Below are 20,619 nucleotides of genomic sequence, written 5' to 3' on the forward strand. Positions count from 1 at the left end.
TAAATCTCATCCATAAATGGCAGACCCTTGATTTGATTCTGTAACTTGGGTTCTCCACTCCAATCAGGGTAAATATTACTCCCCACTATACCCTGTTAATCTCCAGAAGAGTTCAGGGCATTTAAATGAGATTACTTCTCGTTTTCTAAATTTCTCAAAAGAATAGGCCCAGAATGCTTATTCTCTCCTCATGTTTCAAATCTATATGGTTTGGCACAGACCAGAAGAGCCAAAGGGGCCTGTTTCTGCGCTGAAATGTTCTGTGGTTCTATCGTACCAGGAATCAATCTTATGAATCTTCCCTTCCTTTGTGGCAAGTATTTTCTTCTTTCCAGGGAGAGGTTAGACCTGTACATATGTTTCCAGATGTGGTCTCAGCAGGATTTATATAACTGAAGGAAGGTGAAGGATAATGACTTGTCATATACATCGTACAATGCATCTAATTTTTTTCTTGCTGTAGCTGAGCAGTTTGTAAAAAAAAACTACAAAAATAACTAGTGTACTTTATTGAATTTAAAAGATTATTACTACAAAAAAAAGATCATAAATATTTATAGTTATCTAAGTGCAAAAAAGTGACTTTTCAATGGTGCAGACAATCATTTTGTGGTGTCAGAGATCAGAATAAAAAGGGACATTCAAGAGACTGATAACTGTTGGAAAGAAACTGTTCTTTTTTAAAATTTTTTAAAAAATTTTCACACTATGAACCATATTGACCAAAATACACATAAACATTTCCCTATTGAATGTACACAGTGTCATTTTCTCCCCTTTTCTCCCCTCCCTTCCCTCCCTTCTTCCCACCCCCCTCCCCACCCACTCAGAAAGAAACTGTTCTTGAACTTACAGGTGTTGGTCTTCAGGCTTCCAACCAATGATGTAGCTGGATGAACAAAACTGCCCGCTCCTCCAATTAATTCTCAGCTATTCTCTCGAGCTTTCCTGCCCAAGTCCACATGGCCTCTTGGCTGTTGGCTTATGCTAGGATGGGACTCATATCAGTGTGTCCATTTTGGAGGTCTGCTGTTGAACATGTGAATGGTATGGCCCGCCTGTTAGAGATGGCTAAATGAATTTTGAACTTTGATGTTGTGTTTGTTGACTTTGGGAGAGGATTATGACATTAGTTTGCTTATCTACCCAGCCGACTCAGAGGATTTTGTGGAGAGAATGCTGGTGGTATGTCTCCTTTAAGTGCCTGCTGACCATTTGCCATTTCTCCAAACCACACAGGAAGGCAGAGGTCACTGCAGCCTGGCAGCTCATGAACTGAGTTCCAGTCCTGAGATCTTGGTCTTAAAATGGCTAAATTAGTGGTTCTCAGCCAGTGTGTTTCCATGTTGGTCTTTAAAAATGTTAAATAAAATACTTTAAATTAGATAAAGATGTGTTTCTTACAGCTGCCTTTGACTTGAAAATATTGGTTAGTCATTGCCATTAGTGGACCATGGCATGTTAGGCCAGAAGCCAGGTGGGCCTGAGACCAAAAAAACATTGTGAACCACTGCTAAAGCATATTCTGCTGCATCAGAAATGATGGTGGATTTAATCATCAATGTCTTTCGTTTGGAAGTGGTTCCCAGAATATGTGCAGCGAAGCAATAAGACACACATAGAACCTTTAGCAGGCTGTTCCTAAGGGTGATGAGAGGTAAAGGATTGGCTGGAGAGAGTTGGAGAACAGTCTCTATTCATTTCATCATAATACTGAAGTTCATCTGTTAAAGAGTCTATAGTGTACCTGATCAGAGATTCAGGACAAATAGAATGAGAAATTATTGGAGTGAAACACAAAAGTCTGCAGATGATGTGATTGAAGTTAAAACACATAAAAATGCTAGAGGTACTCAGGCGGACTTGCCACGTCCATAGGAGGTAAAGATATATTACCGACGTTTCATGCTTGATCCCTTCATCAAGCTATTAACAGAAAACAGGAAGGCATCAGAATAAAGACTAAGAACTGGCAGGGGGAGGAGTCCAGACCAAGGGATGAATAAAAAGCAGGCATGTATCTGAATTAAAAAGCTGAGGAGAAGGGAAGAATGGGCAAGGGGAGGAGTACAGATCAACAGACAAAAGGTGTTAATTGGATATGGCTAGGAGCACAGGAGAGAGGGAAGTTGAGAATTAATTGAGGAGGGAGGGTTGGTTCTGCAAAAGTAGAGCTGAGGAAGGAGACAGAGTGAAAAGGGAAGAGAAGAGAGCTAGAGGAAAGAGGACAGCGAAAAGTGGAGGTGAGGGGAACTGGAGAAGTTTTAAAAAAATTTTTTTTATTTTTCACACTATAAACCATATTGACCAAGATACATACAGACATTTTTTCTCTTGAATATATAGTGTCATTTTCTCCCCCTTTTCCCCCCTCCCTTTCCTCCCTCCCTCACCCCCTTCCCCATTTATTTGAAGTTCAATCTATAAGATACATTAAACTCGTTAAACAATGTTGTCACTTAATAAAAATAAACAAGAAATTTTACTGAGTCAGTTCTTTTCTTTATCTTCTCCTTCTGTCATTTTAGGTGATGGAGGTCTGTGGTAGGATTTCTCTATTGTATTTCATGTATGGCTCCCATATTTGTTTGAATATTGTGATGTTATTTCTTAAATTATATGTTATTTTTTCTAATGGAATACATTTATTCATTTCTATGTACCATTGTTGTATTCTCAAGTTGTCTTCTAATTTCCAGGTTGACATAATACATTTTTTTGCTACAGCTAGGGCTATCATAACAAATCTTTTTTGTGCTCCATCCAAATCGAGTACAAATTCTTTATTTCTTATATTACTTAGGAGGAAGATCTCTGGGTTTTTTTGGTATATTGCTTTTTGTGATTTTATTTAATATCTGGTTTAGATCTTCCCAAAATTTTTCCACTTTCCCACATGCCCAAATTGCATGAATTGTTGTTCCCATTTCCTTTTTACAGCGAAAACATCTGTCAGATACTGTTGGGTCCCATTTATTTAACTTTTGAGGTGTGATGTATAGCCTGTTTATCCAGTTATATTGTATCATGCGTAACCTCGTGTTTATTATATTTCTCATAGTTCCGGAGCATAGCTTTTCCCATGTTTCATTCTTTATCTTTATGTTTAGATCTTGTTCCCATTTTTGTTTAGGTTTACCGTTTGTTTCCTCGTTCTCCTTTTCTTGCAGTTTGATGTACATATTTGTTATAAATTTTTAAATTATCATTGTGCCTGTAATCACATATTCAAAATTGCTTCCTTCTGGTAACCTCAGACTGTTTCCCAATTTGTCCTACAAGTAGGTTTTCAGTTGGTGGTATGCAAACATTGTATCGTGAGTTATATTATATTTATCCTTCATTTGTTCAAAGGATAATAATTTATTTCCCGAACAACAATTTTCTATTCTTTTGATCCCTTTTCTCTCCCATTCTCTGAAGGAAAGGTTATCTATTGTGAAAGGGATTAGTTGATTTTGTGTCAATATTAGTTTTGGTAGGGGAGGAGTCACGTGATGGAGTAGTGGCCGATCGGGGAACTCCAGCCCTCTCCGGAAAAGTAAAAAAAAGACAGTGAAAAAACAAAGGCACAAACACAAAAACCAAAATAAAGTGAAAGTAAAGGTGTGGAAAAAATGGCAGCGAAGAAAGAAAAGCCAAAAGCAAAGGGAAGAAGAGAAGAAGAAAAGACGTCAGAAGAAGAAGGTGAAGGCCTTACCTGTACGAGGAGGCCCGCCTTGAAGAGAGAAGCCCACTCCCTAAGCTCAGTCGAAGCCCCGAACTCGGGACTACAAAAATGGCTCACGGAGCCAAACAAAAGTGCGTAACCGCGCATGCGCGATGCGCAAGACAAAAATTACAGTGATGGGAGGGGGGACCAGCTGAGGAATCGATCTCCACAGCTGAAATTGACAACTACAACAAAGCAGCAAGAGGAAAACATAGAAAACAATGAGAACAAGAAAGAAGAGAGTAAAAAGAAATCAAAGAAACAACAGATGACCAACCCAGAGGAAGAAGACCAGCAGCAAGACACTTCTAGTAAAAATAAGAAGACCAAAAATACCCAACAAAATAAAACAAACAACCCAACAAGAAAACCAGAAGAGACAGAGGTAAAGGACTCAGATCCTGGAGTGGACTCAGAAGAAGAGGAGGAAGAACACAGAGAAATGGAAGATGAAGGGAAGGGCAAGTACATGGATATATATTTTTTTTAAAGAATATATGGAAACAGTAAAAGAATAGCAATGACAAGAATTCAGTGAAATAAAAAGAAGAATAAAAAGTACAGAAGAAAAAGTGAATAGATTAGAGATGATCATGTCAGATATAGGAAAAAGAGTGGACAAGGTGGAAGAATGAGAAACAGCCATAGAAATGGAAGAAGATTACTTAAAAAATAAATTAGAAAAATCTGATAAAAAAGTTAAAGAGACACAAGAGCTGTTAACTCAGAAGATAGATATAATGGAAAATTATAATAGAAGAAACAATATAAAGATAGTGGGCCTTAAGGAAGATGAAGAAGGCAAGAATATGAGAGAATTTATAAAAGAATGGATCCCCAGGGTCCTAGAAAGACCAGAATTACAGGAAGAAATGGAAATAGAAAGGGCACACAGAACATTAGCCCCTAAACCACAACCACAACAAAAACCAAGATCCATTTTAGTAAAATTCCTAAGATATACAACAAGAGAAAATATATTGGAGAAAGCAATGAGGAAAATAAGAGAAGACAAAAAACCACTGGAATACAAAGTTCAAAAAAATTTTTTCTATCCAGATATAAGTTTTGAACTCCTGAAGAAGAGGAAGGAGTTTAATACAGCAAAAACGATCCTATGGAAAAAAGGATATAAATTTATCCTAAAGTACCCAGCGGTACTTAAAATAGTTATTCCAGGGCAGCAAAACAGACTATTCTTGGATCCGGAGGAAGCACGAAAATTTGCAGAACAACTACAAAACAGGCAGAGAGATGAAGACATGTAACGAGAACAAAAATGACCACAAACTATATATATGTGTGTATGTATATATATAAAAAAAATAGAGTATAGGTAAGAACTAAGAAGGGAAGAAAGGAAGTATGGGGGGAATTAAGAGAGTGACCTTTGTTATATATGAAGATTAAAATCTTTGCTGGGGGGGCTGGGTGGGGAAGAATTACGGTCACTGCGAAATCAGTTGACGCTTGCGAGTGAATTCGCAAATCCAAATGGAGAGAGGAGATGTGGTTGCCCGACAAGGGACAAAGGGCAACTCAGGAAGGGGAGGGGATAGTGGGGTTAAAGGAATTTTAGATAGGAGAATAATGGAAATATTTTATGTTTTAGAAATGTTGTCTTATAATGTGTTCAAAAAAAGAAAGCAGAAATGGATAAGAAGGAAAGGTGATGATGAGGAAACGGAAAGGAAAGATAAACAAAGTATGAAATGACTATGTTGAACTATATGACTTTAAATATTAATGGAATACATAACCAAATCAAAAGGAAGAAACTGTTAAATTTACTGAAAAAAGAAAAAATTGATATAGCATTCGTACAAGAAACACACTTAACTGAAGTGGAACACAAGAAATTAAAGAGAGATTGGATAGGACATGTAACAGCAGCATCATATAATTCAAAAGCTAGAGGAGTAGCTATATTAATCAGTAAAAATGTACCAATCAAAATAGAAGAGGAAATAATAGATCCAGCAGGGAGATATGTAATGATAAAATGTCAGATATATTCGGAGTTTTGGAATTTACTCAATGTATATTCACCTAATGAAGAAGATCAAAAATTTATGCAAGATATATTTTTGAAGATAGCAGACACGACCTATTCCTGTTATCAGCTCGCATGCAAGAGAGAGTTAGGAAAACGGAATATAAAGCTAGACTATTATCGGACCACTCACCCCTGTTATTGACAATAGAGTTAGAGGACATCCCACCAAGAATGTATAGATGGAGATTAAACTCCATGCTACTTAAAAGGCAGGATTTTAGAGAATTCATTGAACGACAAATTAAAATGTACTTTGAAATAAATACGCAATCAGTGAAAGATAAGTTTATACTATGGGATGCAATGAAAGCATTCATCAGAGGGCAAATAATAAGTTATGTAAGTAAGATGAAGAAGGACTACAATCAGGAAACAGAGCAGTTGGAAAGGGAAATAGCAAATATAGAAAAATAATTAGCAATGAAGGAAGACACAACTAAAAGAAGAGAATTGGCAGATAAAAAAATAAAATATGAAACACTACAAACATATAAGGTGGAGAAGAACATAATGAAGACAAAACAGAAATATTATGAACTAGGAGAAAAAATGCACAAAATTCTAGCGTGGCAGCTTAAGACAGAACAAACTAAGAGAATGGTATTGGCATTAAGGAAAAAAGACAAGGAAATCACATATAATCCAACGGAGATTAATGAAAACTTCAGAGAATTCTACGAACAACTATATCAAACTGAAAACAAAGGGAAAGAAGACAAAATAGATGAATTTTTAACTAAAATTGAACTACAGAAATTACAAACAGAGGAACAAAATAAATCAACAAAATCATTTGAAATAGAAGAAATACAGGAGATAATAAAAAAACTACCAAACAATAAAACACCAGGAGAGGATGGATTCCCAATAGAATTCTATAAGACATTTAAAGATTTATTAATTCCTCCCCTTCTGGAAGTAATCAACCAGATTGATAAAACACAAAACATACCAGATTCATGCAAAACAGCAATAATTACAGTAATACCAAAGACAGGGAAAGATCCACTTGCACCACCGTCATATAGACCAATATCTTTACTTAACACAGATTATAAGATAATAGCTAAACTATTAGCAAACAGATTAGCCGTCTATGTACCAAAAATAGTAAATCTAGACCAAACTGGATTTATTAAAAAAAGACGAACAACAGACAATATCTGTAAATTTATTAACTTAATTCATGCAGTAGAAGAAAATAAAACTCCAACAGTAGCAGTTGCTTTAGACGCAGAGAAGGCCTTTGACAGAATAGAATGGAATTATTTATTCAAAGTACTACAAAAATTCAGCTTACCAGAGAAATATATTAATTGGATTAAAGCATTATATAAGGGGCCATTGGCAAAAGTGACAGTAAATGGATATATATCAAAACAATTTAACTTAAGCAGATCAACAAGGCAGGGATGTCCATTATCTCCCTTATTGTTCGCGTTAGCCTTAGAACCACTAGCAGAACTGATAAGAACAGAAAATAAAATAAGAGGGATAAAAATAAAAGACAAGGAATATAAAATCAGTCTATTTGCAGATGACGTTATAATATACTTAGCAGAACCAGAAATATCAATAAAAGAATTACATAGGAAATTGAAGGAATATGGAGAAGTGTCGGGATACAAGATTAAAGCAAATAAAAGTGAAGCAATGCCAATGAATAATGCGGATTTCTCAAAATTTAAGAAAGAATCACCATTTTGATGGCAAACGCAGGCAATACGATACCTAGGTATACAAATAAATAAAAACCTCGGCCATCTATATAAACTCAATTATTATCCACTAATGAAAAAATTACAGGACGACTTAGAGCATTGTAAATACTTACCACTAACACTAATAGAAAGGATAAACTGTATTAAAATGAACATTTTCCCAAGGATATTATACCTATTTCAGGCATTGCCCATACACTTGATGGAGAAATTCTTCAAGGAGTTAAAGAAAATAGTAAGAAAATTTTTATGGAAAGGGGGGAAACCGAGGATAGCACTAGATAAATTAACAAAATGGTATAAATAAGGAGGTTTACAACTACCAAACTTTAAAAATTATTATAGAGCCGCACAATTAAGATACCTATCAGATTTTTATCAAACAAGGGAAAAGCCAGATTGGACTAGATTAGAACTAGATAAAATAGGGGAGAAGATACCTGAACATATATAAATTGGATGAAATATTGGTACAACGTAGGAATTCTCCAGTATTGCATCATCTGCTCAACATTTGGAAGAAGATTCATGTAGAAAGGAATAAAACAAATTACCAACTGAATTCCAAAAGATCCAATTAACTAATTTAAAGTTGAAGTATAATAAGTTACAGTCATATCTATTTGAATGTCTGTTGAATCGTTCAAAAAATAAATTTTATGAATGGGGTGAGAAAGCTCGTAAAGTATTAGCTTGGCAATTAAAAAAAGAACAGTTATCTAGGATTATACCAGCTATTAGAAATAAATCAGTTATTACTTTTAGACAAAAAGAAATTAACGATGAATTTTGTAATTTTTACAAAAAATTTTATTTGACTGAATGTAAAGAGATAAAAGAAGATGCAATAGACTCTTTTTTGAAAAATATTAATTTATCACAGTTATCTCAAGAAGACAGACAAGAGTTAGATAAACCTTTTACGGATAGTGAAATTGAAATGGTTATAAAAGATATGCCAAATAGAAAAGCGCCTGGTGGAGATGGTTTTTCTATTGAGTTTTACAAGACTTTTTATGTTGATATATCTTCCTTATTTAAGAATGTAATACAACAACTTTATGATACTTTTCAATTACCTGAGTCCTGTTCTAATGCTATAATTACAGTTATACCAAAAAAAGATAAAGATCCCTTACAGGTAGCTTCTTACCGTCCTATATCTTTGTTAAATGTAGACTATAAAATAGTGGCTAAAGTTATGGCTAATAGGTTGGCTCAGTATTTACCAAAGATAATACATCGTGATCAAACAGGTTTTATAAAAAATAGGTATGCTTCGGATAATATTCTATGATTAATTACTTTGATAAATAGATCTAAATCTCAGAAGAATTATCCAATGGTGGTTTCATTGGATGCCGAAAAGGCATTCGATAGAGTAGAATAGAAGTTTTTATTTAAAGTACTTGAAAAGTTTTCATTTGGTCTCTCATTTATTGGTATGATTAGGGCTCTGTATAATGGTCTGAAAGCTAGAGTTGTTACTAATGGTTTGCTTTCAGAATCCTTTAATTTAACAAGATCTACTAGACAAGGATGTCCATTATCACCCGCTTTGTTTGCTTTAGTTATTGAACCTCTAGCACAATTAATACATCAGAATGATAGTATCAAAGTAATGAGAGTCTTGAATGAAGATTATAAAATAAATTTATTTGCGGATGACGTTTTGCTGTATTTGGTGGATCCTGATGTTTCTCTGCCAGCACTTCAAGATTCCTTAGAGATTTATGGTCAATTATCTGGTTATAAGGTTAATTGGACTAAAAGTGAAATTTTATCAATTAGTAAAGATGATTATTCAATGTTTAGAAATATTACAAATTTGAAGTGGACGAAACAAATTAAATATTTGGGAATTAATGTTAATACTGACTACCAAAATTTATATTCACTTAATTATCTTCCTTTAATGAAGAAGATTAAGGCAGATTTAGTTAAATGGAAAGATTTACCTTTGGGTTTATTAGGAAGAATTAATACAATAAAAATGAATATTTTTCCTCATATACAATATTTATTTCAATCAATTCCTTGTTGTTTACAAAAAAGATTTTTTAAGGATTTATATAAAGTAATTAGGGATTTTTTGTGGAAAGGAAAATTTCCTAGGGTGGCGTTGAAAAAATTGATGTGGGATTTTCAATTTGGAGGGTTACGGCTACCTAACTTTCAATTTTATTATGAAGCAGCTCAATTTAGATTTCTTAGCGCATTAATGGCCCCACAAGATACGCCTAGTTGGGCACAGATAGAATTGGCAGTTATTTCTGAAAAATTTTCGAATGAATTTTTATTTCGATGGAATAAAAATTTGTTACGAACTTATGATGTACCAATATTGAAACATTTAATGTATTTATGGACAAGTAAATTACATAAAATGGGATTGAAAAATAAGTGGTTGGGAAGATTACCATTATATAATAATCAACTTGTTCCTTTCACGGTATCTAATACTATTTTGAAACAATGGGAGGAGAAAGGAATACATAATTTATCTGACTTTTTTTTAGAAGGTAATTTTTGTTCTTTTGTAGAATTGCAAAAGAGATTTGATATAAGTGGTTATTCTATATTTGTGTATTATCAGTTAAGATCTTTTGTAAAACAGGTATGCGGTCGTCAAATGAATTTACTGTCTGAAACTGATTTTGAGAAATATGTGCTCTCATTTCCAAAAAAGGGTTATATATCAGGTTTGCATCGTATTTTGTTGGAAAGTGAAAGTAAAATGGATTGGGATAAAGATAAAATGAAATGGGAAAAAGATTTAAGTTTAACAATAACTGAAGAAGATTGGTCTGAAATCTGCCGTAATAGTGTTCGAAAATTGATTAATGCTAGATTGGCGATGATTAATTATAGTTTTATACATTAATTTTCAATCTTCTTCAGCATGATGCTGAACCAAGCCATGAAAGACCCCAACAATGAAGACGCTGTTTACATCCGGTACCGCACGGATGGCAGTCTCTTCAATCTGAGGCGCCTGCAAGCTCACACCAAGACACAAGAGAAACTTGTCCGTGAACTACTCTTTGCAGATGATGCCGCTTTAGTTGCCCATTCAGAGCCAGCTCTTCAGCGCTTGACGTCCTGCTTTGCGGAAACTGCCAAAATGTTTGGCCTGGAAGTCAGCCTGAAGAAAACTGAGGTCCTCCATCAGCCAGCTCCCCACCATGACTACCAGCCCCCCCACATCTCCATCGGGCACACAAAACTCAAAACGGTCAACCAGTTTACCTATCTCGGCTGCACCATTTCATCAGATGCAAGGATCGACAATGAGATAGACAACAGACTCGCCAAGGCAAATAGCGCCTTTGGAAGACTACACAAAAGAGTCTGGAAAAACAACCAACTGAAAAACCTCACAAAGATAAGCGTATACAGAGCCGTTGTCATACCCACACTCCTGTTCGGCTCCGAATCATGGGTCCTCTACCAGCACCACCTACGGCTCCTAGAACGCTTCCACCAGCGTTGTCTCCGCTCCATCCTCAACATCCATTGGAGCGCTCACACCCCTAACGTCGAGGTACTCGAGATGGCAGAGGTCGACAGCATCGAGTCCACGCTGCTGAAGATCCAGCTGCGCTGGATGGGTCACGTCTCCAGAATGGAGGACCATCGCCTTCCCAAGATCGTATTATATGGCGAGCTCTCCACTGGCCACCGTGACAGAGGTGCACCAAAGAAAAGGTACAAGGACTGCCTAAAGAAATCTCTTGGTGCCTGCCACATTGACCACCGCCAGTGGGCTGATAACGCCTCAAACCGTGCATCTTGGCGCCTCACAGTTTGGCGGGCAGCAGCCTCCTTTGAAGAAGACCGCAGAGCCCACCTCACTGACAAAAGGCAAAGGAGGAAAAACCCAACACCCAACCCCAACCAACCAATTTTCCCTTGCAACCGCTGCAATCGTGTCTGCCTGTCCCGCATCGGACTGGTCAGCCACAAACGAGCCTGCAGCTGACGTGGACTTTTTACCCCCTCCATAAATCTTCGTCCGCGAAGCCAAGCCAAAGAAAAGAAGAATACATTAATTATATTTAACACCCGAAAAATTAAAAAAATTTGGTTTTAGTAAGTCAGATCTTTGTTTTCGTTGTGATCAGGTTTCTGGTACTTTTTTTACATGCTGTTTGGTTGTATGATCGGTTACAACAATTTTGGAAAGGTATTCAATCTGTATTTAATAATCTATATAATCTTCATATTGTATTAGACCCTGATATATTTTTATTAGGGAATATGCAACCGTTGATTGATTTAGAATTAGATAATTACCAGATCTCTTTTATTTACTTAACGCTGGCAGTGGCCAAGAAATGTATAGCGATTACTTGGAAGAATAGAAATGTATAGTCTTTAGATAGGTGGTATTCAGAGATGAAGTTTTGTTTGGTTATGGAAAGAATATCTTTTTCTATACAAGATAAGATGTCTTTTTATGAGTTAAAGTCGACCCCATTTATTGATTATATACAATTTAAATAAGTTTGAATTAATCATTTTTTCTTTAATGTTTTCTTTTTTTTTCTTTCTTTTTTCTTTTTTTTCTTTTTTTTAGTTTCTTTTTATTACTAGTTGTTTTTTTTATTTAAGTTATTTTTGTTTTTGTTTTTTCATATATATTCTTATATAATAAAAATTTTTTGGATTAATAATTAATACTTAGTTAATATTTTTTTTGTTTTTTTAAATATATATTGATCTTTTTTTAAGATATATATTTTTTATTTTTTTTATTATACTAATAGCATTAATTCTTCACTCTTTATCGTGGGGGTGGGGAGGGGGGGTTTAGGGGTTAAAAATAGGTTTTTTTTAGTCTTAGTTTTTAGTTGTTAGGGGGAGATGCCGAGATTGGTATTGTATTAACTATGTTACTTTATATTTGTATCACTTTATTTTGTATTTTTTCTGTACGTGAATTACTTACTTTCTTTATATGTTAAAATTAATAAATAAAGTTTTGAAAAAAAAACAAATTACCAACTACCAAAACTAATACTGACGCAAAATCAGCTAATCCCTTTTACAATTGATAACCTTTCCTTTAGAGAATGGGAAAAAAAAGGGATCAAAAGAATAGAAAATTGTTTTTCGGGAAATAAATTATTATCCTTTGAAAAAATGAAGGATAAATATAATATAACTCATGATACAATGTTGCCATACTACCAACTGAAATCCTACTTGAAGGACAAATTGGGAAACAGTCTGAGGTTAGCAGAAGGAAGTAATTTTGAATACGTGATTACAGACACAATGATAATCAAAAAATTTGTAACAAACATGTATATTAAACTACAAGAAAAGGAGAACGAGGAAACAAATGGTAAAACTAAATAAAAATGGGAACAAGATCTAAACATAAAGATAAAGAATGAAATATGGGAGAAGTTATGCTCCGGAACTATGAGAAATACAATAAACACGAGGTTACGTATGATACAATATAACTGGATACACAGGCTATACATCACACCTCAAAAGTTAAATAAATGGGACCCAACAGTATCAGACAGATGTTTTCACTGTAAAGAGGAAATGGGAACAACAATTCATGCAATTTGGACATGTGAGAAAGTGGAAAATTTTTTGGAAGATCTAAACCAGATATTAAATAAAATCACAAAAAGCAATATACCAAAAAACCCAGAGATCTTCCTCCTAAGTAATCTAAAAAACAAAGAATTTGGACTCGATTTGGATGGAGCACAAAAAATATTTGTTATGATAGCCCTAGCTGTAGCAAAAAAATGTATTATGTCAACCTGGAAATTAGAAGACAACTTGAGAATACAACAATGGTACATAGAAATGAATAAATGTATTCCATTAGAAAAAATAACATATAATTTAATAAATAACATTACAATATTTGAACAAATATGGGAGCCATACATGAAACACAATAGAGAAAACCTACCGTAGACATCTACCACCTAAAATGACAGAAGGAGAAGATAATGAAAAGAACTGACTCAGTGGAATTTCTTGTTTATTTTTATTGAGTAACAACATTGTTTGACGGGTTTAATGTATCTTATATTCTGAACTTTAAATAAATAGGAGGGGAGGTGAGGGAGGGAGGGAGGGAGGGGAGGAGGGAAGGGGGGAGAAAATGACACTGTATATTAAGAAGGAAAATGTATGTATCTTGTTCAATATGGTTTATAGTGTGAAAAAAATGATTAAAAAAATATATATATTAGTTTTGGTAGTTGGTAATTTGTTTTATTCCTTTCTATGTGAATCTTCTTCCAAATGTTGAGCAGATGATGCAATACCGATGAATTACTACGTTGCACCAATTTTTCATCCCATTTATATAGTATATGTTCAGGTATCTTCTCCCCTATTTTATCTAGCTCTAATCTGGTCCAATCTGGTTTTTCCCTTGTTTGATAAAAATCTGATAGGTATCTTAATTGTGCGGCTCTATAATATTTCTTAAAGTTTGGTAGTTGTAAGCCTCCTTGTTTGTACCATTCTGTTAATTTATCTAGTACTATCCTTGGTTTCTCCCCTTTCCATAAGAATTTCCTTATATTTTCTTTAGCTCCTTGAAGAATTTCTCTGTTAGGTGAATTGGTAATGACTGAAATAGGTATTGTATCCTTGGGAAGATGTTTATTTTAATACAGTTTATCCTTCCTATCAGTGTTAGTGGTAAGTCTTTCCAATGCTCTAAGTCGTCTTGTAATTTTTTCATTAATGGATGATAATTGAGTTTATATAGATGGTCGAGGTTTTTATTTAGTTGTATACCTAGGTATTGCATTGCTTGTGTTTGCCATCTAAATGGTGATTCTTTCTTAAACTTTGTGAAATCCGGATTATTCATTGGCTTCACTTTTATTTGCGTAGATCTTGTACCCCGATACTTCTCCATATTCCTTCAATTTCCTATGTAATTCTTTTATTGATATTTCTGGTTCTGTTAAGTATATTATAACATCATCTGCAAATAGACTGATTTTATATTCCTTCTCTTTTATTTTTATCCCTCTTATTTTATTTTCTGTTCTTATCAGTTCTGCTAGTGGTTCTTTAGCTAACGCGAACAGTGAGGGAGATAGTGGACATCCCTGCCTTGTTGATCTGCTTAAGTTAAATTGTTTTGATATATATCCATTTACTGTCACTTTTGCCAATGGCCCCTTATATAATGCTTTAATCTAATTAATATATTTCTCTGGTAAGCTGAATTTTTGTAGTACTTTGAATAAATAATTCCATTCTACTCTGTCAAAGGCCTTCTCTGCGTCTAAAGCAACCGCTACTGTTGGAGTTTTATTTCTTTCTACTGCATGAATTAAGTTAATAAATTTACAGATATTGTCCGTTGTTCGTCTTTTTTTAATAAATCCAGTTTGGTCTAGATTTACTATTTTTGGTACATAGTCGGCCAATCTGTTTGCTAATAGTTTAGCTATTATCTTATAATGTTAAGTTAATATTATAAAAATTTTATAAATATTAAGTTATAATGTTAATATATGTTAAGTAGAGAAATTGGTCTATATGATGCTGGTGCTAGTGGATATTTCCCTGTCTTTGGTATTACTGTAATTATTGCTGTTTTGCATGAATCTGGTATGTTTTGTGTTTTATCAATCTGGTTGATTACTTCCCGGAGGGGAGGAATTAATAAGTCTTTAAATGTTTTATAGAATTCTATTGGGAGTCCATCCTCTCCTGGTGTTTTATTGTTCGGTAGTTTTTTTAATATCTCCTGTAATTCTTCTATTTCAAATAGTTTTATTAATTTATTTTGCTCCTCTGTTTGTAATTTCGGTAGTTCAATTTTAGTTAGAAATTCATCTATTTTGTCTTCTTTCCCTTCGTTTTCAGTTTGATATAGTTGTTCGTAGAATTCCCTGAAGTTTTCATTGATCTCCGTTGGATTATATGTAATTTGTTTGTCCTTTTTCCTTAATGCCAATACCATTCTTTTAGTTTGTTCTGTCTTAAGCTGCCACGCTAGAATTTTGTGCGTTTTTTCTTCTAGTTCATAATATTTCTGTTTTGTCTTCATTATGTTTTTCTCCACCTTATATGTTTGTATTGTTTCATATTTTATTTTTTTGTCTGCCAATTCTCTTCTTTTAGTTGTATCTTCCTTTATTGCTAATTCTTTTTTCTGTATTTGTTCTTTCCATTTCCAACTGTTCTGTTTCCCGATTGTAGTCCTTCATCTAAGTTACATAACTTATTATTTGCCCTCTGATGAACGCTTTCATTGTGTCCCATAGTATAAACTTATCTTTCACTGATTGCGTATTTATTTCAAAGTACATTTTAATTTGTCGTTCAATGAATTCTCTAAAATCCTGTCTTTTAAGTAGCATGGAATTTAATCTCCATCTATACTTTCTTGGTGGGATGTCCTCTAGCTCTATTGCCAATAACAGAGGTGAGTGATCCGATAATAGTCTAGCTTTATATTCCGTTTTCCTAACTCTCCCTTGAATGTGGGCTGATAACAGGAATAGGTCTATCCTTGAGTATGTTTTGTGTCTACCCGAATAATATGAATATTCCTTTTCCTTTGGGTGTTGTTTCCTCCATATATCCAAAAGTTGCATTTCTTGCATCAATTTAATTATAAATTAGGTTACTTTGTTCTTTCTGTTAGTTTTTTTCCCCAGTTTTATCCATGTTTTAGTCCAAATTAAGGTTAAAATCCCCTCCTATTAGTATGTTCCCTTGCGTATCTGCTATCTTCAAAAAGATATCTTGCATAAATTTTTGATCTTCTTCATTAGTTGAGTATACATTGAGTAAATTCCACAATTCTGAGTATATCTGACATTTTATCATTACATATCTCCCTGCTGGATCTATTATTTCCTCTTCTATTTTGATTGGTACATTTTTATTGATTAATATAGCTACTCCTCTGGCTTTTGAATTATATGATGCTGCTGTTACATGTCCTATCCAATCTCTCTTTAATTTCTTGTGTTCCACTTTAGTTAGATGTGTTTCTTGTACGAATGCTATATCAATTTTTTCTTTTTTCAGTAAATTTAACAGTCTTCCTTTTGATTTGGTTATGTATTCCATTAATATTTAAAGTCATATAGTTCAACATAGTCATTTCATACTTTGTTTATCTTTCCTTTCCGTTTCCTCATCACCACCTTTCCTTCTTATCCATTTCTGCTTTCTTTTTTTGAACACATTATAAGACAACATTTTTAAAACATAAAATATTTCCAATATTCTCATATCCAAAATTCCTTTAACCCCAATAGTCCCTCCCCTTTCTGAGTTGCCCTTTGTCCCTTGTCTGGCAACCTCATCTCCCCTCTCCATTTGGATTTGCGAATCCGCTCGCAAGCGTCAACTGATTTTGCAGTGACTGTTATTCTTCCCCACCCAGCCCCCCCCAGAAAAGATTTTAATCTTCATATATAACAAAGGTCACTCTCTTAATTCCCTCCTTACTTCCTTTCTTTCCTTTCTTAGTTCTTACCTATACTCTATTTTTTATATATACAGAGATATATATACACACATACACACATATACATATATATATATATATATATATATATACATATATATATATAGTTTGTTGTCATTTTTGTTCTTGGTACATCTCATCATCTCTCTGTCTGTTTTGTAGTTGTTCTGCAAATTTTCGTGCTTTTTCCGGATCCGAGAATAGTTTGCTTTGCTGCCCTGGGATAACTATTTTAAATACCGCTGGGTATTTTAACATAAATTTATAACCTTTTTTCCATAGGGTCATTGTTGCTGCATTAAACTCCTTCCTCTTTTTCAGGAGTTCGAAATTTATAACTGGATAGAAAAAATTTTTTTGACCTTTGTATTCCAGTGGTTTTTTGTTTTCTCTTATTTTTTTCATTGCCTTCTCCAATATATTTTCTCTTGTTGTATATCTTAGGAATTTTACTAGAATGGATCTTGGTTTTTGTTGTGGTTGTGGTTTAGGCGCTAATGTTCTGTGTGCCCTTTCTATTTCCATTTCTTCCTGTAATTCTGGTCTTCCTAGGAACCTGGAGATCCATTCTTTTATAAATTCTTTCATATTTTTGCCTTCTTCATCTTCCTTAAGGTCTACTATCTTTATATTGTTTCTTCTATTCTTCTATTATAATTTTCCATTATATCTATCTTCTGAGTTAACAGCTCTTGTGTCTCTTTAACTTTTTTATCAGATTCTTCTAATTTCTTTTTAAAGTCATCTTCTTCCATTTCTATGGCTGTTTCTCGTTCTTCCACCTTGTCCACTCTTTTTCCTATATCTGACATGATCATCTCTAATCTATTCACTTTTTCTTCTGTACTTTTTATTCTTTTTATTTCACTGAATTCTTGTGTCTGCTATTCTTTTACTGTTTCCATATATTCTTTAAAAAAAAATATATCCATGTACTTGCCCTTCCCTTCATCTTCCATTTCTCTGTGTTCTTCCTCCTCTTCTTCTGAGTCCACTCCAGGATCTGTGTCCTTTACCTCTGTCTCTTCGGGGTTTTCTTGTTGGGTTGTTTGTTTTATTTTGTTGGGTATTTTTGGTCTTCTTGTTTTTACTAGAAGTGTCTTGTGCTGGTCTTCTTCCTCTGGGTTGGTCATCTGTTGTTTCTTTGATTTCTTTTTACTCTCTTTCTTGTTCTCGTTATTTTCTATGTTTTCCTCTTGCTGCTTTGTTGTGGTTGTCAATTTCAGCTGTGGAGATCGACTCCTCAGCTGGTCCCCCCTCCCGTCAGTGTTATTTTTGTCTTGCGCATCGCGCATGCGCAGTTGCGCACTTTTGTTTGGCTCCGTGAGCCATCTTTGTCGTCCTGAGTTCGGGGTTTCCACGGACCTCAGGGAGCAGGCTTCTCTCTCCACGGTGGGCTTCCTCGTACCGGTAAGGCCTTCACCTTCCTCTTCCGACGTCCTTCCTTCTTCTTCTCTTCCCGTTGTTTTTGGTTTTTCTTTCTTTGCTGCCATTTTCTCCACACTTTCACTTTCAATTTTTTATGGTTTCTGTGTTAGTGACTTTGTTTTTTTTCTACCTTTTGTTTACTTTTCTGGAGAGGGCTGGTATTTTCTTACCGGTCACTACTCCATCACGTGACTTCCTCGGAACTGGAGAAGTTGATGTTAATGCCACCCAGTTGGAGGGTGCCCAGATGGAATAAGAGATGTTGTTCCTCAAACTTGCGGTGGTCTCAGTCTGGCAGTGCATGAGACCATGGATGGTAAATGTTGGCAAGTGAATGGGGTGGGGAATTGAAAGGGTGGCCACTGGGGTATCCATGTTATTGCAATGGACAGAGCCGAGCTGCTCAACGAAGCAATCTCCCAGTCTGCATTCTGTCTCTCTGATGTAGAGGAGACCCCAATGCGACCACTTAATGCTGTAGCTACCCCTGAGGATTCACAAGTGAAGTGTTGCTTCACTTGAAATGACTGTTTGGGATCCGAAATGATGGTGGGGTGCAAGTGGAGCACCTCCTGTGGTCACAGGGGTAGGTGCAAAGGGGACAATTGGTGGGGAGGGAGAAGTGAACAAGGGAGTTATGGAGGGAGGACTGCCTAAAGAGGGTGGAATGGTGAGGAGAAGGATAGATGTGTCTAGTGGTTGGAGCATGTAGTAAGTGGCAGAAATGGCTGAGGATGATATGTTGGATGCGAAGTCTGGTGGATTGATAGGTGAGAAGGGGAATCCTGTCCTTGTTACGCGTGGGGTGGAGGGGGAAGATGTGGGGGTAATGGAGAATATCCGGATGAGGGCTGTTCAATGGTGGTAGATGGGAAGACGTGTCTTGAAGGAGGAGGATATCAAGGATGATCTCTCGGTGAAGACCTCATCCTGGGAGCAGATGCCATGGAGATGGAGGAATTGATAGAAAGGGATGTGAAGTGGTGTAGTTGAGGTCACTGTGGGAGTTGGTGGGTTTGTAGAAGATGTCTGTTGAGAGTTTGTCCCTGAGAGGGAGATTGAGAAAGCTTGTGAGAGGTGCCTGCCTTGCTTTTACTCATACCAAAAATGTCAGTTATATCTTTACCTCCTATAGATGCTGGGAGACCTGCTGAGTTCCTCTAGCATTTCTGTGTTTTTACAGATATGAAGAGAACTAACTAACGTTTCTACTATCAGATGGTCTCCCAGAAGAGATTAACATTTTAGCTCTGGTTACATGGCTGAAGCATTCTGATTCAAAGGAATATACAGCAACTGGCTGAGTTTAGAGGATTGCAGAAGCTTGCATAGCAGTTGGTAGTAAAAAATAAAGCCAACCAGTGCCTGATTGGGTAGATGTCATCAGGCTAATTTTGTCACCAATAAGTACTCCAATCATAGACATCTATCAGACTAATTCAGCAGTGGAATGGAAGTTATCCAGGCACCTGTTAGGTCTTTGGAAATATTGGGAAGTTTGTGCCTGATGATGTGAAGGAAAAGTCAGAGTTACTGAGGATTTTTTCAGCTGGAATCCCATGCGACGGTCTTATCGCCCTTTGTGCTTCTATTTATTCCCCACTTGCTGGCTCACAGAAATATAAGCTCCTGGATCAGACGATGACTACATGACTAGGCACAACACCAGATGGTACCAGCAAGACAGGGTGGAACTTTTAGAGGGATAAACAATCTGCTGGAGGACCTCAGCAGGTCGAGCAACAACTCTTCATTGGTGGGAAGCCCAGTTACTAATCGAGTATTGAAGATTAATGGTGCTGTGTTAAGTTGGATTATGTTAATTATTAGATCAAGGCTGTCATGACAGAGTTATGATTAGCATCACGGTTAACGCAATGCTGTTACAGCCCCAGTGAATGGAGTTCGAATCCCACACTATCTTTAAGGAGTTTGTGCATTCTCCTCCATACCTGTGGGGGTTTCCTCTGGGAATTCTGGTTTCCTCCCACTGTTCAAACCGTATAGGGTTTGTGGGTTAATTGGGCAGCACAGGCGAAAGGGCTATTCTGTCTAAATTTTAAAATGTAAAATTTAAATGTAATAAATTTTAAAATAATTTCCCAAAATCCATTAAATTCACACATTTACATCAAGGAAAGAAGTTAATAAAGACAAACTAGCTTCAGAGATAATGTAGTTAATCCTTAAACTCAATTGACAAAATTATAAA

The sequence above is a fragment of the Narcine bancroftii genome, chromosome 2 (genome assembly GCF_036971445.1).
Source record: "Narcine bancroftii isolate sNarBan1 chromosome 2, sNarBan1.hap1, whole genome shotgun sequence".
NCBI lineage: Eukaryota > Metazoa > Chordata > Chondrichthyes > Torpediniformes > Narcinidae > Narcine > Narcine bancroftii.